The sequence below is a fragment of the Pleurodeles waltl genome, chromosome 1_1 (assembly GCF_031143425.1).
Source record: "Pleurodeles waltl isolate 20211129_DDA chromosome 1_1, aPleWal1.hap1.20221129, whole genome shotgun sequence".
In the NCBI taxonomy this organism is placed as follows: domain Eukaryota; kingdom Metazoa; phylum Chordata; class Amphibia; order Caudata; family Salamandridae; genus Pleurodeles; species Pleurodeles waltl.
The window spans coordinates 978,985,695-979,013,264 of record NC_090436.1 but is presented as its reverse complement, the minus strand read 5'-3'; the positions used below and the strand labels follow the sequence as shown (position 1 = coordinate 979,013,264).

General features: G+C 41.4%; 1 protein-coding gene and 1 long non-coding RNA gene across 2 annotated transcripts in view; one reads left to right on the top strand and one right to left on the bottom strand.

Moving 5' to 3' along the window:
- Positions 1-27,570, bottom strand: part of ELOVL6 (ELOVL fatty acid elongase 6) — a 192,702-nt gene that overhangs the window by 156,956 nt on the left and 8,176 nt on the right. The window lies entirely within an intron of this gene.
- Positions 15,366-27,570, top strand: part of LOC138290450 (uncharacterized) — a 115,767-nt gene continuing 103,562 nt past the window's right edge. Inside the window, exon 1 of the long non-coding RNA XR_011202560.1 lies at positions 15,366-15,466. This is a non-coding gene — a long non-coding RNA (uncharacterized lncRNA). The remainder of the gene's footprint in view (positions 15,467-27,570) is intronic.

Sequence of the window (27,570 nt, the reverse complement as noted above, 5' to 3'; positions counted from 1 at the left end):
GCGCTTACGCTAACCAAGACACAGAAGAATCCATGTTATCCACAGATGTAGTTAGCAAATGTTTCCTCAAAAAGTGTTTAAATGAATGCTACCAGTACAGACATGCAAAGAAGTAGTGTTGTTACTGATGTGGACTATAATGGTCAAATTCTATTTTTGACAAATGCACTAGTGTTAGCAGAAATTTTTAATCTGATCTTTCTGATTCTTGTAAAGGAAAAAAACAGCATTCTACAAAAAAGGGTACAGGAACCAGTTTCCTCACAGTGTTTGTGCATTGTTAAATTACATGACTGTGTTTTATCATAGTTTTCATTTTTTTATTTGTTAAGGAAAAGCAGTGATGTAATATGTGATGTATTAATATGTACATTCTGTTTCTTAATTCTCTTCTATGTATTTGTGTTGCTTTACTTCCTTTGGAAATATTCAGAGTCATGATGTAATTGGTTACTGAGCTGGTTCTGAAATGCACAGGCGGTGGCAAGCTGCCTGGTCATTTCAGGACCTGTTTAGTGGTGATGCGGTCGTGGGTCCTTTCTAATAAAGGACATTTCCACACCTCGTCTTGGCGTTTGTGATTTTTTTTAGATGTTTATCCTTGCTTTATCAAGAAAGAGTATCCTACACTCTGCATAAGAAATCTCTAACTGAGGAACTTATAACAAGCCACATTTATTAGACAATATCTGACATTGCTCCTAGTCACTTGGCTGTTGGTGATATAACTCATATTAGCAGTACAATCACAATGTTCTTCAGGGACTGCTCAAGAGCGAAATTAGTGGAGAGAGTGATTTTGATAGCAAAGCACCAAAAAGTGTTGCTTAGTATTAATAACAAAGGTAAAAATGGTGCAACTCGGGTATTTCTCATGTTAGTATTTCTTCGTATGTCGGGTGAGCTTATTAAAATTGTGAATTGACTAATATGGTAGTGATGAACCATTTTCTATCTTGTATTGAGGTATGCGACAAGGTTTGCCATTTTGTTAGATGTGTCTTTTGTTTGATTTACCTAGAGTCATTGGCAGCTGCTACCTGACAAATCCGGGCATTTTAAGTGTGGATTTTTACAGCTTTGACAGATCCTTTTAAGCCTAGAGATTTTCTCCCAGCACTAACTAAGGCATTTAGTAGCTGTGTGCGCTATACATGAAAACAGTGGCTTTTCCAATGCCAAATGGTGGGTGAGTTTGCTAGACTTTTACTCCCTTAGTATAAATTGTGAATACAGTTTTCAAAAAGATCAGGAAGGGCTTGCAGAGGTGATGATTCTGAAATGTTCTTAATGGCAAAAAGTTCTTGTACCAAAGACGGTTGCATATATTTTAGTATCTAGATAATAGCATTTACATCAAAGCTCATAAGTAATTCCATTTAGATTTAAAATACAATGCATGTTTTTTAAAGCAAGGCTAGAGGAATGAGGCTTCAACTGTCTTAACTTTAGATTGTGGGAAAAAGCATATTTTTGGTACCAACAGTCAGATAGTCTAGAAAATATTCACCAATGTGGTATTGCATTGAAAATATGTTCTTTCAGCATTCCAAGACAGGCAATATTTGACTGGAAAAAAAAGGAATAGGAACCATACCCATGTGATTCAGAAGTGTCTTCTGATGTCTTGGTTAGAAAGAACAGATGAGATCTTCATACTAGGTCTTGCCACTGAGTAGACTATATTGAGACAAAGGGGAAATCCTTATATGTCAGATAATGCAAGCCAAGGAATTCTTGAACGGAATCATGTTAGGGGATACGTAAAAATAATTAAGTAAATTTAAAGTTTAAATTGCTTGAGGAAGGCTATGTGAAATCCAGATGTTTACAAGTACTGATATCAGAAGCTCTTCATGCAGAGCCAGATAGTATGCAAGGAACACTGTCTTTCTGGGTAGGGATCATCCGTGGCCTGTCCTTTGTGGCTGAGGAGCCACGCCCCCTTCGCTTTTGCCAATCGAGAACATTGTTTGTCAGGCGGAGTAGAGGTCAGTCTGACAGACACTCTTCCCTTTCAGGTCAGACAGCCGGGAGCTAGACATGCGCAAAATGTGCAGACTCTTGGCTGCCGGAGCTGAACTTTGCTGGGTTGAGAAGGTCACAGCTCCTGTGGGCATGACCTCAGTTCAGCAAAGGTCCTTGAGGCCCTCCCCCTCTGTGATGAGGGATAGCGTCACTCATTGCCTCCGACATGGGTTCTTCAGTTTTAAACCCTGAAGCGCGCAGGGCGAATGTCAATCTGTGACACCTTATCAGAAAGTGGAGTCAGCAACTCACTGACACCATCCTACTCTGTGACATGGTTGGGACTGCTGCCTTCCCTCACTGGGTGACCTAGTGTCACCCAATGAGGGAAGGCAGCAGTCCCAACCCTCCTGGGACCTCCAAGGCTTAGGACTGCTGCCTTCACTCATTGGCTGACCTAAGGTCAACGAGTGAGGGAAGACAGCAGTCCCAAACCCCCTGGCACCTCCGAAGCTGAGCTGTTGGTAAGTGTGTGTGTTTTAATGAATGTTTGGTGCATGCATGTATATTTGAATATTTAGTAATGACTGTTGTGAATGGATGTGTGTGTGTGCACACAAGTGCATGTGAATGAGTGAGTGTGCATGTGTGTCCTGCCTGCCCCCCTCCCTCCTAAAATTACAGGCCGCCACTAGTGGGCATAAAGGATAAAATAAATAGAAAAAACTGCTATTTACTAGCAGTTGTTTGGGAACATCATTGCCCAACATAACTTCCACGATGAAGATAATGTAGCATCCCACTGTAGCCTAGAATAAATGAAAGAGTATTATTTTTATTAGATGGTAGAAAAACTATTAAGCTGGGCTTCAAACTTAGCTCCAAAAACACACAAATAATGATGCTGGTGAGAGGAGAACAGGAGCCCAATGAGTTACATCGAGTGGGCGGGGGTGGAGAGCAGGTGCAGCAACACCACAAGAGGAGGAAGTGTACGAGAACCTTGGCAACACCCTGATATAAAACAGGAAATGAGTGGCACCGGGGAACTTGAAAACTCGGATGTTACTGTCTTCATTATCTGTTTCACTTTTTTTCCCTTCCTTCTTTCTCTTACTATTTTATTTTCATGTCTATTTCTTTCATTTGCTCCTTCACTCTCTTTCTTCTTTCTATTTTACTTGTTCAACAGCTCTGGCTCTTTATCTGCACCGGTTTCCTGGTTTTTCACTGTCACTCTGCTTGGCTCCTTTAAATGCGCTCTGCCATTCCCTTTGCTTGCACTCGTTCTCATATTTCTGCTATTTCACTTCTCTTCTCAAGTCTCTTTTTTCTGTCTCTCTCTCTAGCCTTTCCATGTCTATCCGTTCAATGCTCCACACTTCCCTTTCTTTTTCTCTCCTTTTTCTCTCCTTTTTCTCTTCCTGTATTTCTTGTTCTCATTTTCTCTGTATCACCTTCACATCTGATATTTTTTTATGTCTGTCAAATGTCGTTGTACACCTCTCTTGCACTGCTTGGGTTGTTCAGCCCATAATAATTGTAAGGTATGGTTTACAGGAAAACCACTCAACCTGAGTGCTGTTAGCAAAGATCTCTTTATCCTATACCCAGGTCTCTCGGTACTAAAGAATCAAGGCATGGCACAATGCTTCTCCGGTGGTGGGTAGCGTGCGAGTGACTATCTTTCAGGTTATTATGTGAGCTGTTTCCCGATTCTGTAACACACCTATCGGCTCCTGCCTTATCTACCCTTCTGCAGGCAGGTCAGCACAATTCACAGTTTAAGGTTGGAGGCCACACACATCTGTCAAGGATTATTACAACACCCGACTCTCAACGATTACCTGGAGCGAAATGTCTAACTAATGGTGTGCACCAGTGTTTTACACATTTCTGTTGCATCAAGTGTATGCATAAAACGAATGCTGTATATTTTATTCTAGCAACATCATAGCTATACATTTGGTATGGGCTGTTCCACTGAAAGATGAACATTCTGTTGTCATCTACGTATGATCTCAAACAACCGAATGGGAACCCTCCAATTCCAGGAAAAGTATTAAAAATGTACATATCTACACATCATAGATGTATGCCTACAGTTTGATTTAATTTGCACATTTAATCGGACTCTTAAAAATGGAGTACATACAAAACTTACTGGAGTCAACGATCCCAGTCATTTACTATGTGGGCAGTCTTTAAGTGCAGAAAATCTGCGTGACGGCGTGATGGAAATGTGTATATGCACATTGCACGTTTATTTTGTTAACTCTGTTGCAAACTATGGCATAATTTGGAGTTTCTGAGTGCACAATGTCCACCAAAAAGAGGCAGATGTACTAGACACCTTATTTAGAAAACAGATATCACTGTGCTCTAGGTTTTAAACATTGGACACCCCCACTATTTGGGAAACGTCCTACATTCACCAAACTCTAAATTAGGCCCTATGCTTCCATGTAGATTACCTCTTGCATACCACAGGAAATCATGTGGATTTTTTGTGACATTTCACACACAAGCATTTTATTGCATAAAACAGAAGCATGAGCACTGGGCGTAAAAAGCCACTGGGAATGTTGGTGAATACTAACAAAACTATCAACTATCACTATGCATGTGCAGCAGGCTGGGGAGGGGGGGTGCAGAGGTTTTACCAAGCTCTAGGGTACCCCACACTTTAAGGGTACATTCTAATCCTTAAAGATTTACTTCTTGGTGAACATCAGCATACCTGGGAGAGGTAATCACATCTTGAGTTAATGCCAAACTGCTAAAAACAGTCTTGTGAAATGTGAACTAAATGGTGTATCAAAAGCAAACAACGAAAGAAAACAACCCTTGGCTGTGCATGCATGCACCCAACAAGTAAGCAAATAGAAGACTAATGGGATCATTCTGGGTATCATTCTGTGCATGCAGCAAGGTTAACTCGTCATAAAGGGCTCTGCCCCCTTGTTTTTCTAAAGCATGGTAAGTAGCTGTCAGACTAAGCAAAGGTCAGCCAGACAAACATCATGTCAGAGTCGGGAATGCAGGCACTTTGCATGCGCTAATGCCCAGGTGCTTGGTAGACTGAGCCAAGCTTTGTTAGGCCTTGAGGTCAGTGACCTCATCAGCATGGCTAAGCTCCGAGAGGTCTTTCCCCTTCATGACGCGGGAGAGTGTAACCAATAGAGTCAGCCCAGGGTGCATCACGTGTAAGCACTGAAGAGCTTAGGGTTGACTGTCTATGATGCCTTGTCACAGAGTGGGGTGGGGTCAGCAAGTCTCATCGTCTCCACCTCTCACTGTAACGAGTAAAGCAAGTTCTACTTTCATTGGCCTACTCATGACAAGGTCAGCCAATGAGAGGAGGTGGCAGGATCTTCTGTGTTTCCCTTACATCCCCAAAGCCTCTAGCAACCTCCAAGGCCTTTGTACTTCTTCTTCCTGCCACCAGCTATTACCGCCCTGGCCCGGTAAGTGCTTGTTGAATGTTGGGTGCATGTGTTGTATGAATGGTTGTTTATTTTTATTTTTGCAAATGCGCTGTGAATTGGTGTGCGTGTTTATGCTGGTGAATGGTGGATGTATGTGTGCATGCTTGCATAATGATGAGTGAGTGTGCAGGAGGATGGATGTGAGCGTAAGTGTGATCTTGTGAGTGGATGGGTAGACATAAGTGTATGCAGATGGGCTGCCCCCACTACTCATCCACATTACGGGCTGTCACAGCCTTGCAGCAAAAACCCAGGGAAAATCTATTCCTGCACCTTGTTGTTTTTCCTCTGCGTAACCTTATTTTCTCATTCGAGCTCTGCACGAAAGAGCGATAGTGCGTGCTAGGATTTTGTGCTTGGCAAAAAAAAGCAGCTTCTCTTGTCCTGACTTGTTGATTCTCCAAGTAGTACCCGAAGGGCTATGAGTTAAAAAAATATAGGCTGGAATTCAGAATCAGGCTGAAACACCTGTCTGTGTCCAGTCATAGTTTTACCAATAAAATTAGAACGTGGGGGCTAAGGCTAGAAATGAGAGCAATCTCAGAGTGAACGTTACCTGCTTCAACCTGTTTGTTTGTACTTGCGCTCGGTTCTCATCAATGAGGTGCAACCGGGTCCTGTGGCACAGTGAGCATGGGATCCATCTGTGGATAGACCTGTCTGACTGAGAAAAACAATGTATGGATAGACTGCTTACATTGATTTCAGCACTGATATTTGCTCTACATCTCTCTCATGAGACCTCAAAGCCTAGCAAAAGCCTTGGTCCACTTGTGTATTCGCGGAGGAGAAATGGCCTAGCAGTGAGGGCTGGGGTGTCCCCTTTGAAGTAGGCTAAGGCTGGTTTGCCTATGGCTGCCTAAGTCTTTATTGGCACAGTGAGCAAAAAACAATGGATTGGAATGTAGATTGAGCAATTACCAAGTGCCGAGATTAATTGTAACATTCCATTCATCACTCTTATTATTAGAGTGCGAAACTAAGCATGATTGATGTGCTCCGACGTGGGTTTCTAGGTCAAGCGGACATAGGAAATAAGCTGTGCCTCATTGATGAGGCCTTACAAATGCTGAAATATATATGGGGCTGCCTGTGTTGGCATACAGGGGCGACATAAAGTAGCAATTTAGGCTAGCTTTTCCCTTCAGCAGTTTTGCCAACTCTGTTGTTGGGCCTAGTCTATAGAAGCACAGAGGAATGAAAGAAAAAAAAAAGAAAACACACCCACACACACACAATGGTCTAGAAAAATACCCAATAAGGTTACCTGCTACTTAGAGTAATTGAATCCATGACGTTTTTGTGTTTTTTCATTCTTAGAAAGGAAGCGGTGATGCCTAAAATATGATCACCTTGCATCAGTCAACCTCTACTTGGTTCAGCAATCTGGAGGTGAATGGGACAGAACATCAGGAAATAAATAAAAAAAATAGTAATTTATCCATGCCAGCAAGATGGTTCAGACCATAAAACGCTTGCTGCTAACACTTGCTGTAGTTTACAGTTCACAAACTCAAAATCTGGCCAACTTAGCCTTCAGGGGCCAATCAATTAAAACAGCAAAAACTGTAATATGAAATGCTGTCTGAAAAAAGTTGTTTTTTTAAATGTCAAAGACAGGGCGATGAACACTGTCTGTTAGTAAATGAGGGCTTAATTTCCAACGCACACATTATCTAGAAGGCATTATTGTGATATGGATATGTTAAGTCTCTCCCAAATCTCTTTTCCGAGATACCAAGCATCTCCAAGCCATAAGGATATCACGGAACAGTCTCTAGGGTTTTTCCAGCAATGCATTTTATTTCCAATGAATCTGCTGCAGATTATTTCAGAACAAAGCATTGAGACCCACAACTTCATACTCACCCACTGGGATTACCTGAACGTGTTCTACTGTAATGCAATTAAAACGAAAATTCATATGACAAATCCATTCTTATCCTCTTACCAGCCTTTATCCTGCCTCTTCCTTCTAATCCCTTTCCCATTCTGACATATTAGTGACTTGCAATTCCGATTATTCCATATCTGCAGTAATTTGGAGTAGGGAGGTCTCTCTGTGTCTATTATTCCGTTTAAAATAGGAATGCTGGCTGGGTGATGCATGTCCGTACGATTAACAGAAAATCTGAGTATGAGCAGCAGGCAGGGAGCCATGGCCTTTGTGGTGTCCACAATTCCCAGTCCCAAGAGAAAAAGACTTCCTGCAACTTTATCTCATACTTCTTCATTGGAGCATGCTCCGATTTACATACTTATATTCGAGACTGGCTTGTAGCCTTTGAAGGCCACCACTTGTTATCCAATACAAATTCTGAATACCAACAATGAATTACAGCATATATAGATATTTAAGGTACTTTGTTCAGCAAGCTTAACTGGGTCCTTGTAGCCGGCCCATGCTCAATTGCAGTCGGCCTGAACTTTTGACTTTGTCCAGGTCCGGTGTGACCAGAAATCCCAAGTTGAACTTTTTGCTTCTAAGCACTATCATGCAGTTTGTCTGAAAATTCATAGCTCAAGTTCTACTAACTGGATTTTTGTCTTTTTGGTCTTGTTTTATTTATTAAATTAAATTCTATTTTTCTAACCTGCTGTGGGATCTTTGTGTGGTGTTTTCACAGTTTTACTGTGAAGCATTGCACAAATACTTTACTCACTGCATTCAGGTTAAGCCTGACTGCTCTGTGCCAAACTACCACAGGGTGAGCATAGGTTAATTTTGGTTTGGCTATGCCGTACCCCAACAATAACTGTGATTGCTGCTTGGTCAGCGCTCACACTCCAGTCAACCAGCAACCCAATTTCTCACAGACATGTTGCACAGCAGTGCAGGTTGCTGTGCTACATGGCTTTAAGTAAATAAAAACAAAGTGGCTATTGTGTGGCTAGCGTTGAGCGCATCATACCACTTCTTTTGTTTACTTCAAACCATGGTGCACAGTAGCCCACACTGCTATGCTACATCTTTTAAATGTATTAACAATGCCACATAGCTTTGCAAGAGCTACTTGACCTTTTTAATGTGTTTTGTGGCAGATGGGAGAACCTGAGGGGGCATTAGAAAATGACAATATATAAAACAAGCCACACAAGGGAGGTGCAGGGTAAGAGGGAGGGAGCAGCAAGAATGGATCATAGGAGGGGTTGGGAAACTAACATGAGGAAGACGCAGGGATCAACAACGGACTGCGGGGGTGGAGGTGGAGGGAGCACCAACAATGGTCAGTGGAAGGAGGGTGAGGAAAGCAACACAAGAGGGCAGGGGGACACAGGGGTACAGACTGCAGAGACATACACTCTTCCAGGGTGCATGTCCCAAAGTAAAACAAACTACCTGCAGGAGACTTTGGCCAGTGGAAGGACACTGGCTGCAGACAGGAAGCCATACTAGGTCCATGCCCTACAGAGCTTAAGCCCTGGGATGAAGCAGGAGGCAGAGATCAATCAGAAGCATGGAAAGGAGAGGGACATTTAAGCCTACCAATGGTAAGTAATGGGTGGGCTCTAAGCCCCTTTAGATTTATTTTTTGTTTACAAGACATTTCTCAAACACATCACAAGCGAAACCTACAAATGGGCTGCCTACATCCTTGCATAACTGTTCCACAGAGTGTAGACATAAATTATTATGTCAGGTTATTTCTTCTCCCGAATGTGTACCCTTGCCATCGCAGGTGGGAATGCAATTCCTTTCACACTGCTTTTCAAGTATTCACAAACTCATGTTGTTAGTGGAAGTGTACTCACACACACACCTGATCCATTATGACTTCAAAGTACAACACTAAATTATGATTGTAATAGCAAATGAATATTAAATCTTAGAAGGCCAGGTTGAGCATTACATAAACTTCTAGGGTGAGTAGAAGCACCCTAGTGTGGGCATAAATCAATGACGGACGTTGAGCTCCTCAAACGCAGACGGAAAAGTCCCAAGTAAGAAGAATCCCTGACTAAGCACTTGGAATGTAGACTGGTGGCTTGAGTAGTTTGGTTCATGCGAGTGATAAAGGTTCTGCTGTACCTCATGTACTTATTGTTCTGCCTTGTTACATGTGCTGCAGTGGTCTTGTTATAGGAACCCTGTCTAGGTGGATGGTGGCTGACACAATCTGTCAATCCTCCCGAAGTAATTTTACTCTAATGGGTTTGAGCTGACACGTTTATGAGATTTTTGTAACATTGCTACTTCAATAAGCGGTTACTAAACAAACACTGTGCTTGTCAATAATTGACGTGTAGATGGAATTTGCCTCAGTACTCTGCATTCCTCTGCGATTGCTGACAAGAGAGAAGCTGTTTTAGTTTGCCACATTGCCTTGACCCTGACAAATCTGCCTCCAACCTTTCTCATTCAAAAATAACAATCTCCTCTTCCCTCTCAGAAAGTGTGGAATGTATCAAAGGGTCTTGTGTCTGCAAAAATTATCTGTACAAAGGTATCGCAGTTAACAAGCCTTACATTCACAAATGCAGCGTTATAGCTAGCATATGTTGACAGGGTCAACTTAAACAGCTTATGTGCTTGGCCCAGTGCTGCATTTCCCTTGGAAACCGAGGCGGTTAAGGTTTGGGGAGGTCAAGCCGACTGCAGAGCAAAATCAGCCCCGGTAAAAAGGTTCATATCAGCCCATAAAAAAAGTCAGCCCTGCAGTGCATGAGGCGGTGACTAGAATGGGGTCATGACTATGCCTGGTCATGGAAACGTACCCATCTCTGAAAGCAGCCCCAAGTGTGCAGCCTATCAGGCAAAAGGCAGGAGTGACGGTCCGGATCTGTGGGGTAGGGTGTGGAGATATCCTTGTAGGTAGCAACGGATTCAGGAAACAACTTTAGGAAGGAGTGTGGCTAGTGATGCCCCAGAAAATCCTCACTCTTACACACTCCTGCATCCACAGAAGCAGAGCCGGAGGTCACTCTTTCCCCTACATTGCACCCATAAACATTAACCTGTGACCACCCCCCCACCACCCATCCAAGCCTTCTCCTCACTTCTTGAGTTCCGCAAGAAGCTGAAGACCTAACATTTCAATTTACTACCAAGGGCACCTCACACCTACACAAGCACCTGGATACCCTCATGGGTGACTAGTGATTACTGCGCTATACAAATCGACTTAACATAATAGAAAACGGTTGCTTATGGAAGCACCTACGCATCAATATTTTTGTCCACTAGCTTTCATGGCTAAAAAGGTTTGGTTGATTCGTCCTCTACCTCATCCCCTGATAGTGTTTACCAAAACTTTTCAAAGTTGAACATATGTAAAATAAATCTTCCTCAGTAAGCCAAAGCAAAATACATTTGAGAGATCAAATTATAACATATACAAAGCTATCAGATGGCTCCCTAAAGAAATGGCCATCCATTAAGGAAAAAAAAAACCCTCATGGATGATTTAAAACAGCACAAGCATTTACAAATATCCAATGCACAGGGCCATCCTTTAGGATGCGCAAGCTGGGCCGAACTCCTGGCAGAGCCTGCAGCAGTGTTCGTACAACTCAGGTCCAAAGGAAAGTGTGGAACGGAGCACCAAATTTGGATACACTCAGGGCACTCAAAGGCCAGCTTCGCTATACTCTACACCATAGTGACAACCATTGTGTTGTGGTGGTCTGAACAGCAAATCACACACGCTAAAGTGTTCATTCCCTCCTTCCAAAAGGAACAGATCAGTCAGAAGAGCTCACATGTACCCAAAATGGTACACATATGCCTGACAGTCAGCAATCACTCTTAGCAGCCTGTCCACTAGGACCTCATTAAGACTAGCATAGGATTAGGATGCCAAAAGGAGATTGTGCCCGAATAGGGATTATAATTTGAGCAGTAATAGCGTAAATCCAGTTTTTTTTTCACGCACAACATTTAACATGTAAAATCTGAAGTAATTTGTAAAGATAATCACAGCACCTTCTGAGTTTGCTCATCTCCGATGGTTGAAAATATACAGTATTACTGCATTATACATTATCAAAGGTGCGGAAACTCAAAATTGCATGGTAAGAGTGCACCCATAATTTAATAAACAGACATTAAAATCATTTCTTATAGTGTATTATTAATGTTTTATTAATGAGGTGGAATTTGCCTCCTGACATTGTGCCAGACGCCTAATGAGTGCCAAAGCAGAAATACAAAACAAAAATGAAAACATCACAAAATAGTGTCAAGGACATACTATTGGGTATGGGTCGCTTCATTGCTATCTCTCGCCAACGTGTAGCAAATTTTCTTCATAATCCTAGCAAATCTGGGGCCCTACAGGGTACATCCATCCCTCTCCTTTTCAATTTTTGTGTGGCACAATGGTACACCTAGATAAATCTATTGAATAAACGTTCTACAAGCATGAGGAGGACATCCAAATTGTATTGGAGGCAGGATCTGGTCACCATCAGAACAAATGTCGGACATGTACAAGTGCATATGATGAATGGTTGGTGTGAGCAGAAAGAAAAAAGACACATTTCATAGAACATCTGGAATGGTCAGGTAACTACAGGCCAGCATTTATTGGCCTCCCGTGTGATTCCCCCTTCGTGTGGTAATGAATTTGGGATTTCTTGACGACTCCAATGGGCATTGGACCCTGAATCAAGTATTTGTGCCATTCCTTTTTCACCCATGTTCTTGATTACTACTTCTTGACACTAAAGAGGACTCCACAAATTTAGAGGACAATCAGATATGCAGCTTGAAAGGTCTCTTAGAAATAATGGCTTTGCAACATATGCCAAAAGGAAACAAATGTGTGGGAACCACAGGCCAAAGGGAAAAAAGGTGGAGGGCGGAACAGCTGTGCAGATGGTTGAGGCATTCATCCTTACATGAGAGCTTCTTATTGTGCCAGGGGTTCTTGCGGTTGCACGGGGGAATTGTGCTAACTGTGCCAGGATGATGGTCAGTGGTCTGGATCTTTTAAAATTACATTGAATGAAGTCTCATGCAGCAAAAAGCAGTTACCCCCTATCATACAGGTACATCCCAAGGATCTCTAGAGTAACAGTGTTGGGACACAAATCCATGCATTATTAAGTGAATCTGTGCCATCCTCACAATGTTGGACGCTTTCTGGTCTGCTTGGGTACTTTCCTTCATTTATCATAAAAGCAGCCGGACCTATGCCTCGGAGTCTGCACCATGATTTTTTGCATTTCACCGCCAGAGCATACTTCCCTGCCCGAGGTGCACCTCTTCTTAGAGAGAGCTGTACTCAAATTAAAGTGTGGCTCTCGACACCTCAAACCGGGGAATGGGGAGACTGATGGCTGGTGGGAGCTGAAATTTCAGTGAGTGGAAGAGTGGCCAGTTTTCCTGGATACAATCTGACTTCACCAAGTGAAATCAGTTTAGTGCCCCTGGTGTCTTTGCCTTACCCCTGTCTGACACTGATATTGTGTGTTAGGTTCACTTGCGGTCTGCATGGGTATCACATACAGTAGGAATGGTGCCCCCTGCATGGACACTTTCCATACAGATCAAGATCATAGTTTTATGTGCCTGGAAGGAATGTTCTGCCTTGAAGCAGCAGTAGGAGCTTCAGAGACCACGCAGCATTTTAATCCTTGTCTGGTTTTGAATTGCAATACAAATTAAGTCAAGAGCCCGCCCTGAACACAAATACCAACACTAACCAGCTGGAGATAACGTATCCTACTGAGGCTGAATCCACATCCAGTGGCAAGTAGCTGCACCCCTCCCTTCATTTTTCTCTTTTTTTGGAGAGAGCATGCAAATCAGAGATCCGAATAAGGGAGCCCACCCAGTCCGCTAAGCAAAACTTTTCCTTCATCGTTTAATGCTCGCTTTTCCTTTGGAAAGCCCAGAAAAGAAGCCTGTAAATGGTCAGCTGAGACAGAAAATAGATCCGACCACAAAATTAAATGTGGTCACCATTAGCAAATCATATGCCTAAAAATGTGGCCCATATTTGCAAATCAGGGTAATGTTAAACTGAAACCTCTATACGTGTTTTGCAAGATATGGGATACTGATTGCGTTTGTGCTTGATGCAGGCTATGTTTGTGGCAGTATCAGAAAAATCAAAAGTAAAAACCGACCCACCAGACCATCAAACAGGCCCACAAAGAGCCCAAACAACAGCCCACATACTGATCTGTGAGCCCAGCCCGCTGTGCGCTGCCAGATTACCCTATAGGCCAGTCCGACCCTGGCATTATACTCTAAATATCTGGGTTCTGATTCTCTGTTTATGTAATTACTGACATTTTGATGACTGGCACTGGTTTACTGGCAATTACCCCACATTAAGATAATACTACCCCAAGCTGAAAATCTCTATTTGTCTGGACTGCTAGATTACCTCTCCTGCGTCAGGAAGACATCTCTCGAAGTTGACATTTTATTTTAGCACAGCTGACAACATGCCTAGGACTCTGGAGGGCACTATGTAGCCGTGACCTGGAAAAAGAGAAAGCTGTACTGTCCAATGAGCAGAGATGCTGACATCTGACCCAGAGAACATTGCATAGAAACCTACACGGTAGTCTTCTTGAGCAGGTGAGCTGTTAAAGCTACGAGGGCCATGGTCAGTGCCTGGCCTGGCAGGGAAATCCCTGGTTGTCTAGCTCGCCAGTCTCAGCATGAACAAGGCAAGCAGCTGTGTTTTTCCTATTCCTTAGTATAAGCTATCTCCCTCTCATTGAATTGCTCTGTTTGGGCAACTATTACTTACTTTTCACTTAAGGCAAGAAGACACCTCGGTCTTCTTCTCACCAGGAGCACACACACATAATGTAGTCACAGAGTACATATCTAAGAGACAGGTTTCCTTAAAGTGTACACCATAGGAAAAAAAAACCTGAAACATTTTTTTTTTTTTTTTAAAGTGGCTATATATTACTTTTGTAGTAAAAAAATCTAAACTCCATTACCTGTCACATTCAAACATCTATTCCAAAAGGTATGTTTGCGGTCTGCACTTTAAAATGTATGCCCTCAGAACAAGGATCACTTTTTAGCTAAGCCATAATAATTACAGTTCATACTCAATTTGTTTCTGTGTTCCATTTCGGTTTTCACGATTATTATTTTATGAACCTCGATGATAATGAATTTATCGACCTTGGAAGGAAGAACGGTTAAGGAGGTCCTGATGTGATCAAAATCTGTCTCTTCCAGCCTACACACTGAGATCAGTAGGGAGCTTCAAAATCTTTGAAGCATGCCCAGTAAATAGCCCCTTTCTCTACAAAACACTCACAAAAAACTAAACTTGACGAATGTAATATTTATACAGTATGCAATGTAAAAGAAAAGGTCATAATACATAATGCTGAAATAATTTATTGTAAAATGGATAATTTAAACCTTTTTGGTTATGATCTGTACAAATAAGGTGGTAAAATTCACGGAATGATCAATGTTGACAAATATAGCCATAGTATCGTGCATGTGCAGTTCCACATAAGTGCTTAAAAGCACTATGAAACTGAGCTTTCATAAAAATAAACACCGAGCATAATGTCTGTCAAAGAGCGATGTGCTAATGAATTAGATTTTTAAATAAGAAAATTCACAAAGGAACTTGCTGAAAACAAGAAACGGCCATGTATACTGCTGTCGCGTAAAAGCAGCATGTGCAGAACTCTTCGCTGGCTGCAAATGACTGGAAAAAAGGCATAGTTTGCATGTGGCTCCTGCAGCGTTCAGTGTGACGTAGCCTCGCACAGAGTCAACATTGCGCATCAGCACAGGGATCCGCCAATCCTATTGGCGAATGTTGTGTCAGCAGACATCAGAAGATACTTGCCATTGGCTAGGAAATTACTACTAGCGTAGCGGTCATTTGACGGCTGCTCTCAAAAGCCGGTTATTCTAAAGGGAACGTGGAAGCAGAAATAATGACGGTGCGTGTCCCATTTTGAGGCTGCAGTGTCTCGTAGCCCGAAGTTTTATTATTAATATAACAGAAGATACATTAAAAACCCGACGTTCTCTGGAAATGTTCTCGCTTTCAAGGGGTGAGCGAGAAGAGGTGAATGGCATGTTTTTATTTCTGTACTCCTGTCAACCACAAAGATTGCAAAAACTCTAACCACAGCCCATGCATATTGCTCAGTAAAACGAATTAGAGCAAATACGACAACACACCAAAACTAAAGATTATGAAATCATAGACACCACAGGTTACTTTGCTTCAGGGAGATGTTACCTGTGTGAAACATGTGCATTCCGATCCATTCATCCATGTATTTTGGCACAAACCCAGATTTACAAAGACTTGTAAACCTGGGTTTGTGCCAAATGGGTAAGGCTAACAAAGATAAATATCTTTATTACTTTCCTCTTCCCATGTGTGCTGCAGAATAAACATTGCACTTCAAGGGATAATTCTCTTTCCATTTGCCATCTTGTCTGGTTTAACAACACAACTGTCTGCTAATCTATTGTTACCAACTGTTTAAGATATACAAAGTTAGCTTAAATACCACCGAGAAGAGTAATGCATTCTCACTTCATGTTATTGTCTTATTGGTTTATCTTTCGGCCACCTGTGGACGGCTGGCACTGCAATGTATGAGGGTCTATTTTACTTATCACAGTACATAGAATCAGCCTTCTTTAAATCATATATGCACAATCTGCAGAGAGAACTTATTGCTTTGAATTTGCACTGCAGCGGGGTCTTTTCATTATTTTAATCAAGATTCACATTTGTCTACTGGAAACCATCATGTGCGTTGAAACACAAGCGCTGAAAAAGCCGATAATTCCGACTTTATTATACCAACACAGACAAGAACAGAAGCTGTTTGCATACATTCACTTCATAAGGCCAGAGACACTGCTTGTTTATAAGAGCCTCTGAAGCATCCATGGGTTGCAGTTCATACTATACTTACAACAGTACTAACAAAATAAAGGGAATACAGAAGTCACTAGTGACCAGGGCCACTACAATTATGTGATTCTGCAGCGATGGCGTTTCCTGCATAATTATGGATGCACACTCTTTACATACCATAATTCACCATTTGCTGCATAATTTGTCTGTGTCAACCAAAACACGGAGTTTAAATCACAACCTGCAGTATGTGCTTCATTAGTTTTGTTGTTACATAATGATGTGTGGTTCTTCCATCCATTACATCAAAAGTGCACTTGCCATGTAAATCTCGCAATATAGAGCGGTATAGAGGCATGGATGAGGAAGCAAGTTTGAAAGATTTGTTCCTAACTTTACTTTTTCACATTTGATTACAGTACAGGAGTCAAATATTGTAAAAGTGAGGCTTTTCTTGTCCTGGTATTGATTCATGTAGGGAAACCCCTTATAGAATGTATGTGATTATGCTTTATATTGCCCATTATTACCTTAACCTTACTCTGCTGCACCCAGACACCCTTTCAAATGGCATTTGCTGAATTCCAAAGGCTATTCTTTTACAATATCGCTTCCAAAACACTACAAGAACAAATCTGTGTTAAAAGACATTCTAAAGGGCATTATTTAGAACCTTGTGGTTGCCACCAAAGTCACATGTTCTGAGTTGAAGACAATGGCACATAAGCAAGGATGATTGTGAATTACCTCAATGATAACCTCTTACATGTTCACCAGAAGAGATAATAGTGGGCTTTACAAGGAACATAGATTTCCCTCCGTTTGTTCCAGCACATGTCAATAACTGGAGACTTTGAAGTGAAGATTTGAATCTCACTGTTTCCAGCTAGAAAGACTTCTGGCTTCGGAGACCACATTGGCCACCAAAGATGATTAGCATGATGGAGGGGTATGCTGGCTTCATTCATGATGTCCCTTGTGCTTGGACCAGCATACTTTGAATTTGATTCTTGCCTCGCTGGAGAACTGAAGTAGTATAATAGATATTTGGGCAATGTGATCATTTTTTTCTGATGGAAGAAAGGATTTTTGATGTTGGACGAAGAACTGGTTTGAAAAGCACAAGGTAAGATGGAGGTTTTCCGACTAGAATGCCTTTGCCAAGGTCTACCACAAGATGATTCGGGCACACACTACAGATTTCAATTGGGTGCAGTTAAGATGCGCTTCATTTTCTCTTTTTTTGTTTTTAAAGAGAACCAAGATGTAAATTAACAGATTGAGCAATTATGTTGTGAAATACAATGGAGAATGTTGTGGAAGTGTGATCCCCAGGATTTTAGCTGTAGGGGAAAGTTAAAGAGAAAAGCCATTGAACCTAAGCTCCCTTAAGAGCATGGAGGTCAAACTGTTTTTTGTGTTTTGTAGTGATTAAAAATGGAATTCAATTTTTGAGAAAGTTGCCCTTCATTCATTGTTTAAGCTTGGGAAGGCATGGTCAGAAGAGGAGGGTGTATTTTAATAATGTTTTCAGAGATAATTCTGTATTATCCTCATGATAAATGTAGCGTAGGTGGTAGTCTTGAATTCTATGATATGATGAATGGTATCACGGACCTTCTCACAATGTGATCTGCCATCTTCCCCAATTGAGGATGACTGGATAAAAAGGAGGAGAAATCGAGAAAGATGACCAGGAAGAAGTTGCCCAATTAAATGTGCCAAAAACTTCATGGCGAATTCTTAAAGTAACTGTGCTTTATTCATATTCTGCAAGAGAGGATTTTTGTTGATGTTTTCGATGATTACAATAATCTTTATAGCCTAAAGCTCTGAGCGCATTATCAGTATGCCTACCGATTCGAAACGAAAAGTTCAAAAGACAGGGTGCGTAATGTCCTGAAAATCCCAAGCATAATAATTAAAACTCATTGGGCCCTCACTTTCGGGGTGATTTGTATCATAATAGGGAAGTACCAACGCCTAAAATCAACTCACTTAACAACTTAAACAAGTAAAAATTATAAACTACATCATGATATTTTAAAACAACTAAATCTGAATTTATTTTAAAAGTGTTTTTTTTCCAGCCAGTCGCTGTTGCCTCTACAATAAGTGAAGTGAAATAGATATTAAAGAATTTTGGCTTTTGTTTTTTTTCCTGCCTATCTTATCAGTCGTACCTAGCACCGTTTTAGAAGTTTTGTATTGTATTGTTCACAACCTAGACAAACATTTACTAACAAGCAGCACACATTCCTCTTTTCTATCAGACAGCATTGCAGTTTGCCAGTAGAAGAACATTATTGATCATGACTGCTTTAAACCACTACCCAGTTGCCTAATTCACTAAGCTGTTAAGGTGAGAGTGATTTACACATGTAAAAAGTAATGTCAAGCGTTCAATACTTTAGGCGTTTTAAATTGAGAAACATCCATGTTGCGCGTGGTGTAGAATTTACACCAAGTGCGAAGAAATTTACACATACACAATTGACATGACTGGAGGTGGATTTTCCCAGAAGAGTATCAATGAAAAACACTGCATGTGATGTGTACACTCGTTCTTTCATATATAAATGGGTATTTACAAAAATGTCATTTATTTCATACACATATCTCCACTTTTAAGCCCACACTTGAATTGTGCCAGGCACAATTAAGAGTCATGTGAATTCCATATTAACCTGTTTCATGGTGAGTGCAAGAATCAAAGACTTCAAAGATGAGACACACACCTGTGAAATGTAATTTTTCCTTGACACTGCACATGTGGATTTTCACAGTGTAGAGATTGTTCATACTTAGAGTTAAGGGAAAGAGGTGTATGTGTGAAATGTATGTGAATATCATCTTACTGATAAGATTTTCAAAGCTCGTAGGTATCTTATCCACCTCTAGATCTTTTGGAAAATTTGTGATCAACTGTAAATCTTTGCAATCCCAGATATGCATGGTCCCTATGACCAAGGCTCTTCATTTCCAAGAAGGACATTGGTATAAGGGGTGGAAACTTTCTGCTACATATTCTGAATATGCTTATTATGCAAACATTCCATTATGGCTCAATTACAGTTTAGGTCACTATTAAGTAAAACTAGAACTCTTTTTGTTGACAAATAATATTTTTCCCAAATGTATAAACACATCATTATAGGGCTATTGCATTAATAAGGGAAATTTAGATGTGCTAATGTGTTTTCTAAATAATGAAAATTAATGCAATTAACATGTAGACATAACGTGTAGGCCTTAGACGAAAATCTGTATTTTAAAAGTAAGTGAGAGCACTAGGCTTTCACGTTTATAGGTGTAAAGTTTGAAAGGCTGGAGAATGCATTTTTTCTTTTCTTTGACAAACCCTGACCTAGGTCAGAAATCTGAAATGGTAAAAGCTGACATGCTTAGAATTGTATGATTGAATATGTTAGCATCAAACCTTCCCAATTGCATTGTTTTCATAGAATATAATAATGTATTAAAATGTTTGGTTTAATTTTCATATTAATAATGGTACATTTAGAGTGGATGTGAACCATATGAGCTCATGGTGTAATGTAGAGGCCTAACCATGAACTGTAGTGGTCTTATAGTAAGTACATAGTGAGGAAACATTTGTGACCCGCCAAATGTTTCATAACATATATTTCATTCTAAAGTTTAATATCTGTGAGGCATTATTTCTTCACTGCTTAGATGACTGAAGCTTTCCTGTTCCCATGATGAGGCTGTGCGCTAAGTGGTTGAGTTGTCTGAAGACTGTAACAACTTGTTTCAAATACAGATATCAGAATGTTCCTAGAATAGGCTGCTCCTGCTAGCACATTTACTTTGCTGATTCCAGACTCTGTAGAGCCCTTTTCAGACACTTCTCAGATTAATTCTGAAAGACTCTTTCATTTCCCCTGCCTGAATCTGTGCTGCTCTTAAACTCGGAGTTTCTTGACCTCTCTTTGTGGGAACTTCTGCATTGATTTATGATTTGAGACTTTAAGCTAAAAGCTTCAGTCTTTCACTTTCCAAATTTAGAGCTCTTTATGAGTTCTAACTAATGCTTTATTCTCATTCTCAGTAGCTTAGAATAGGGATTTCTCCTTTATGGAACGCACTTTATGCATTTGCTAGGATATTGATGATTTATAATGATTCACAATTGATTGAGGGGTTGTTGCTGAACAATAAAGATTCAGGCCCATATTTATACTTTTTTAGTGCCACTTTTGCGCCGCTTTTTGATGCAAAAGCGGCGCTAACTTACAAAATACAATAGTATTTTGTACGTTTGCGCCGCTTTTGTGTCAAAAAATGACACAAATGCGGCGCAAAAAAAGTATAAATATGGGCCTTACTTTCTAAAAGATTTTAAATAAAGCTTTGCAGATCACACCAGCTCTCATCTTTGACTCCTAAAGATGAAATTGAAAACTGTGATGATTAGTTCAGTTTAATCCACAGCTTCTAGTTACTCAATGAAAAAGGTCTGTCAGCCAGATCCAGATGAGAAAGCAGGGACTTTTTGTCCAGACGAGTTGGTAAGATGTCTACTGTAAACCTAAAATTTAACGAACGACCCTGCTCCAGTAGATGGAAAAGGCAAAGAGTGAAAGCAACAAAGGTAGGAAATCAACCCACCACACTCCACAGAAGTCTCTAAAATGCCCTGGACGGCTAGGCCCTTGAAACAAAACTGTAATAAATTATTCTCTGCTCCATTCCTTGCATTATAATACAATGGTTTCCTCCAGTTTCCACAGATTTTTAAAATACAAAACATTATGAGGCTGCACATTTGTGAAAAGTCCACCAGGGATCTGCATCATACATTGTGCCTCCTTCATGGTTCTGCACAGTATACCCATCTCTCCCAAGGGTGATGCAAATTAAGCATAGGGATCTAAAAGAAACTATGCAGAATCTAATGGGGGTGCCCGCACAACAGTGGAGCACTTGAGCCCCGAAAGCCTACTTTGCAGTAGTGTTCATCTACACAGATTTCACCAGAGCTGATGGCCGTACTGAGTGCTACTGTGATACCAGCTTTGGCAAACATTCCAATGTGGCTGGTGGACACGCACGTTCAACAGCTTGAAATCAAATAATAGAATGCCTGTTTGCATCCCTACTGCCTGCTATAGAACTAGATTGTTTTGTTCCTGTAAAGCTCTCTAATGGTGTTCTTGTATGACTTTATACCTAGTCTCCCTTGAAATTGCCCATTGGTACAGATATGGGGCCCAGTACACGAAAGGTATTGCCAAGCAATTGAACTAGCTCAATGTGCAAGTTTCACAAGCCAGGGCTTTGTGAATTCCATCTAAGTTACTCAGGCTTAAATGGTAAACTTTACCCCAAAAAAGTAATCATTAAAACACAGAAACGTTTTTGATCATAACTAAACTACTACGTTTACAGATCTCCGGGAGTCATTGTTTTTGTTGGCAGGGCCAATGCAGTGATTTTTACAAATACAGATTAAGTGACAATTTTGGCATTGAAATGTTGTTAGCGTGCTTAATTTGTAAAAGAGTAAGTGCCAGGCCCAAAGTTTTGCTCAGAAGCCAGCAGCTAGAGCTATCGAATATCGAGGATGCTGGATACCAAGGCTGCATGGTTTTGAATCCACCCTGTGCCTTTTTCATCTACCACCAGCCACTCTACACACCTTTTCATCCCAGACTTCTCCATTTCCCTCTGTTTTCAGTCTTTGTCTTCCTCCTACTTTTTCCCGTTCGTTTTTCTCTTTCTTGCTCTGTGGCAAAACCTAATGAGGATAAATACTTGCTGGTGCCCAAAAATGAGTGCTGGTGGGATCCACCTGCAATCACCATCTCACATTAAACACTCCTTGTTACGTAGACACCTACTCTTAACCCAATTACCAATGCATGTTTTTCCTAACCTCTGAAAAGGAGATTGTTATAAAACAATTATCAGGCCATGAAATACAACATTTTTAGAGTGCACGGCTGCTCCTAGGAGTGTTCTGGCAATGTGTCACGGGACTCCGTTTGTACCACTGCTGGTCTCCTGAAGGGATTATTTATTCTGTATAATTTAATTGTTCACAATAAAGCTGCTTTTTCACTAATTTTGGTCTTAGATTGTTTATCGCTGTTTACACCGAAAAGAAGATTGGCTTGCTAAATAACTTGCCCGTCTGATGGGATCCCTCCCAAATTAAATCATGTACACCAATGTATAGGAATCCGTTATTTGATTAAAACAAATAGTCAAAATGGATGATCTAGACTCATAATAAAATGTTGATTTTTATGTTACTCCTGAGAATGAGAACCGTTTTATCTTTTGTACGAAGCAGCTCATCATTTGACTATCATACTTTGAAGCATACCACAGGTGTGCCCGTAAGGATACATGAATTTCCTTGTTATGTTCTAATAAAGCTCTCATTAATCCCGATGAGACCAGGGACAGGAGTTTACTAGCCCAATCCACATTTCAAGTTGTGGTGGTTTACCTGAAAGTTGGCAGCCATAATCTCTGGGTTAAACACCAAGGAAAAACTAGCGTGAATCAGCTTGCAAACACCGATTCCCACATGGTAGTCCCCCAAAAACTTGAATTGGTGAGGATGTCTGCCTCTCCGATTTACTAATGCCGAGTTTCAGTAATCAAAGGAGCAGGGTAAAGGGAATTATAAGGCCAAATTCCACTCGACTTAGAATCCCACTTAAAGTCTAAACAATATCAGAGGGTTGAGGGATGTGCCACCTTTACAGTCTAAACAGTGCTGGACTAATACACGGAAAAGGAGTATTTTACTTGTGCTTATTTTAGTAAAATGCCAAGCAAATTATTTCCAAAATTTCTGAGCATAAAAATCTGACTATATAATTTATGTTGGGTAGAAATACAAAATATTTGCTATAGATGCCCAAGGCCCGTCATTTACTATAGGGAAAAAAAGTGCTCCGATTAGCAGGTGGAGGGCTATTCAGTAATTTAGTGATGAAAATATTGGCGCAATCTAGAGATCTGTTTTGTGTGTCCACGTCCTAAACGAAGATACATAAAGAACTGATGGATAAGGCTCAAACAAAACCACCTATCACCATACCAGATGTAATGAGGGTTCCAGATCGCTTAGTCTAAATATTGAACAATACAATGATTTGTTTAATCAATTCAACACGCCTTCCCTTGTAACTGGCTTCTTCGTTGAACCGTTTACTCTGGTGCGCAGCTGTCACAATTGCAAGAGATGCAGTGGCACCTGGTTGTGGGTGGGCCCACTGCACCCAATTATATCTGTTTTAGATTACCCATCAAATGAAAGGGCGGCACTTTTCTTGACAGCAACAAGGTGCTCTTGAAACACCACTACGTTGACCACTACCATCCACGACACATGTATATAAAAACAAATTACTGTCTCTACAAGTATACATTTTCTCAAGATGCATTCCAAGTTTATCTCCTGGTTTTGTTGCTATAGCACTGTGAAGTGACTTCACAACACTCTAATCTCAAACTACAATAGACATAGAGAGAAGAAGCAAACTTCTAGGGCTGGACTGCTTGTTACTGGTCTCTAGGATTCATTGCATGTACACAACCTGCAGTTATTCATTAAGTGTAAGAGGCACGCTAGTGTTGCTGTTGTACCCATAACATTCGGAAATGTCTCCATAGCACCACACCGTCAGCACAGGCAACAAAACACAAGATAGACTGTGTTGCACTTACAGGCATTCCCAGAGCAGTGGTTTAATAGAACGTTTAGGTCCCTTACGATTTAAAAGGAAAGACTTTCTTTCAACTTATTCAAATGACCATTAGCTTACATGGCTGCCATTTGATTGAGATAAGGTATAATCATTATCACGTGTATTGTTACTTTAAATTACCCCAGCTGAAAGGGTCATTCCTGAGGAAGAAATACAAAGAGAACAAAACACAATACAAGTAAGTCAGTGAAATGGTATGTTAAAAGAAACTGCCAACCACAAAAAGATAGGAATGGTGTAAATCGACTACCACCGCAGATCAAAAAACGAAGAGTCCTTAACAGGCAGGGCGTAGATATCCATCCCACAAGGCTGGGGTGTGGAATGTGTACCGGGAACCAGAAAAACATGCAGGTAGCCGAGACAGGTTTGGCAAGAAACGAAACAAGCAACACAGTTGAAAGATAAACGATAGCCATTTTAATTACAGGATCACGTTCTCATCGAAATTGGTATTTGGATGTAAGAACTAAAGATCAAGCAATCGCAGGCGTATTTAAAATAAGTTTTGGTGGAGAGTTCTAAACTGGCATACGGTTACGCTGTTGGAATACTAAAAATTCGCAATACACAAAAGACCTTGCTTTGCTTGTAAAGTAAGACGCAGTTAAAAAGCTCATTATTTCCTTTCCTGGCATAAATAACGAGCAAAACCATACACATTCTGAAACACAGTGCGACAACTAAACAGAAAGGATCCTCTCAATAACCAAGCTTAAAGTAAAAAAAAGAAAAGAAAAAAAATTCTAAAAAATGTAACAGATTGTTTGATGAACATGAGGGAAAACAGTAGCCTCGTTAGTAAGCAGAATTTCTTTGGTGTGGAGTTTGGGGACGAGATTTAGCATGAATGTGCCTGCTTGTTGTGAGGTGGTAGCAATGTCTGTGCTTTGATTGGGTTGTACAAACCAATGAAACTAACGTTTTACTATACTTTTTACTGCTATCTACTGGGTAGAATGGCCATACATGTAGTCACTGGCCACAGTATGTGCAAGTGAGAGAGCTCTTGCCAAGCAGGGAGAATCTGCCCACAGCAGGTAGAAGTCTAAGGAAAATCATGGTTGCAAGCAGTGTGTGGACATGTCCCCACTGCAGCAGGCCATCCTCTACAACGGTAACAGCATTACTGGCCACATTGGAAATCGCGAGGCACTGGTGAGAAGGTCCTTGAAAATTAATTTGCACCACTAGTTATGTATGCTAGTCCCAAACGTATTTTGTTACAAAATGTTTTGGAATATGCTTACCAACACCTTTTCATCTTGACTGTAGCTTTTTCGAGCCTCATTGGTGTGGTTGTTGTGTAATTAATAATGGTGGGTTGCGTTTTCTTAATATTTGTCCATAACAGTGGCAACCTTGCCCTTTTTACACAGATGGCTTCCTGGGTGTTTATATCTAGTCATCTGATGGTGTGTTCAGTGTTCCGTGCACAAGCTCAGAAATGCGACCGTTCAAATATAAAATGGGCATATCCACTAATAGCTTGATTGCTTTTCAATGGCCTAGATTTCATTCGATTCTAATTTGCAGGGTCAGGTGCTTCCCTGCAACTATAGAGATTAAGGGCCTGATTACGACCTTGGCTGGGACACTCCGTCACAAACGTGACGGCTATCCTGTCTGCAGAATTACAAGTTCCATTACATCCTATGGAAAATGTAAAACGGTGGGTGGGATATCTGTCATGTTTGTGACAGAGTATCCCATCCACTAAGGTCCTAATCAGGCACTTACTTTTGTAAAACTTACAATTTAAGTCACATGGTCATGATGCGTGCAATCACCTTCCAATCACGATAAGCTCTTATGTTGGACACGCCTACAATTGTCTGTTAGTAACTCACGTCAGGACTCGGTTTTAAGTTCACTTTGGGGGAGTTCACCAAATAGAGTCAGTATTTCACGTGATCTACATAAAAAACCCAAATAGCATTTTCAATATTCCAATTTTTTTTTAAACCAGTACTGCCTAACAAGGTTTTGCTTCTCTTGAGAGCTTTAACCCCTACGGTGCATTGGACGAGCTGGTGTCGCCCTCGGTCACAGTTCCTGTGTGCCGGGGACGAGACCAGCTCGTCCTGCACCGGGCCCATGGGGGGAGCGCTAGTGCTCCTCCTGTGGGCTTCCCACCCACACCCTCCCGTTAGGGATGGAAGGGCAATCGCTTCCTCTTCCACCCTGACCCCCCCACTGTGACGTCAGCACACCATTGCGTGATGACCTCATCAGACGTCACCTCACATCGAGCTAGAAGCATGCTTCCAGCGCAAAAGCGGAAGAGAAATGCTAAGCATTTCTCTTCCACTCAGGAGGAGGGACATTGAAAGAAAGGAAAGGCTCCTCCGATCTTTCGATGTAATTCGGAGGATTTCTGGTGCCCGATTGCAATGCGATCCGGCAGCAGAAATGCCCACTAGACACCACAGAGTTTTTATTTACATATAAAGGGGAGCAACCCCTTGGGCAAGGGTCACTCCCCTGGAGGGCATTTTATTATTAGGCCTTTTCTTCCCCCCTAGGGGAAGATCGGCCTATATTGATTAGGCCGATCTGCCCCCAGGGGGGCAGAATGCACTAGACACCAGGGATTGTTTTTGTTTTGTTTCATAAGGGGAGCGACCCCTTAGGCAAGGGTCGCTCCCCAGGGGGCAGTAATTTCACTAGGCCTATTCTGCCCCCCTTGGGGGCAGATCGGCCTATATTGATTAGACCGATCTGCCCCGGGGGGGGGGGGGGGCAGAAGCCACTAGACACCAGGGATTTTTTTTTAATGAAACTGGCATAATGGGCGCGACCCCTTTGGCAAGAGTCGCTCCCCAGGGGGCAATAATTTTATTAGGCCTATTCTGCCCCAAGGGGGCAAAAACCACTAGACACCAGGACTTTTTTTTTTTTGCGCAAATTTCATGCAAGGGGAGCGACCCCTTAGGCAAGGGTTGCTCCCTTTGGGGGAACATTTAATTTAGTCCGTTACTGCCCCGTTAGGGGCAGATTGGGCTATTTTTGTAAGGCTCATCTGCCCCCCAGTGGGGCAGAAACCCCTCCAGACAAGAACTTAAAAAATGTTTTTTTTAAAAGGGCAGATGGGGGCAATTACACCCAATCCACTCCCCGTGGGGGCAGAAAGCCTACTAGATGTGAGGGAATTAAAAAATAAATAAATAAAATAAAAAGTGGGATGGTGGTTACCAACCAGTATGGGCATGGTTATGCCCCCACCCCAACTGAAGGGGGTAACAGTCTTTCAGCTCTCCCTTGCACACTAAAGTATGTTATCCCACAGCAAGCAAAAGAACATTTGATTATTTTGGGTTTTGGTTTTACATTTGGCCATGAGAGCTTGTCTAACTCAAAATCGTCCCACTTGGAATGGTGAGGGCTGCACTTTTTGGACTCTGGGACGCTGCCATGTAGAAAAATCCACAAGACCTAGACACATCTGAAAACTAAACGTCTGCGTGAGTCTAGGGTGGTGTGCTTCACATGCACCCTGCACCATTTTCATACCCACAATGCCATGCAAAACGCCAATTTTGCTGG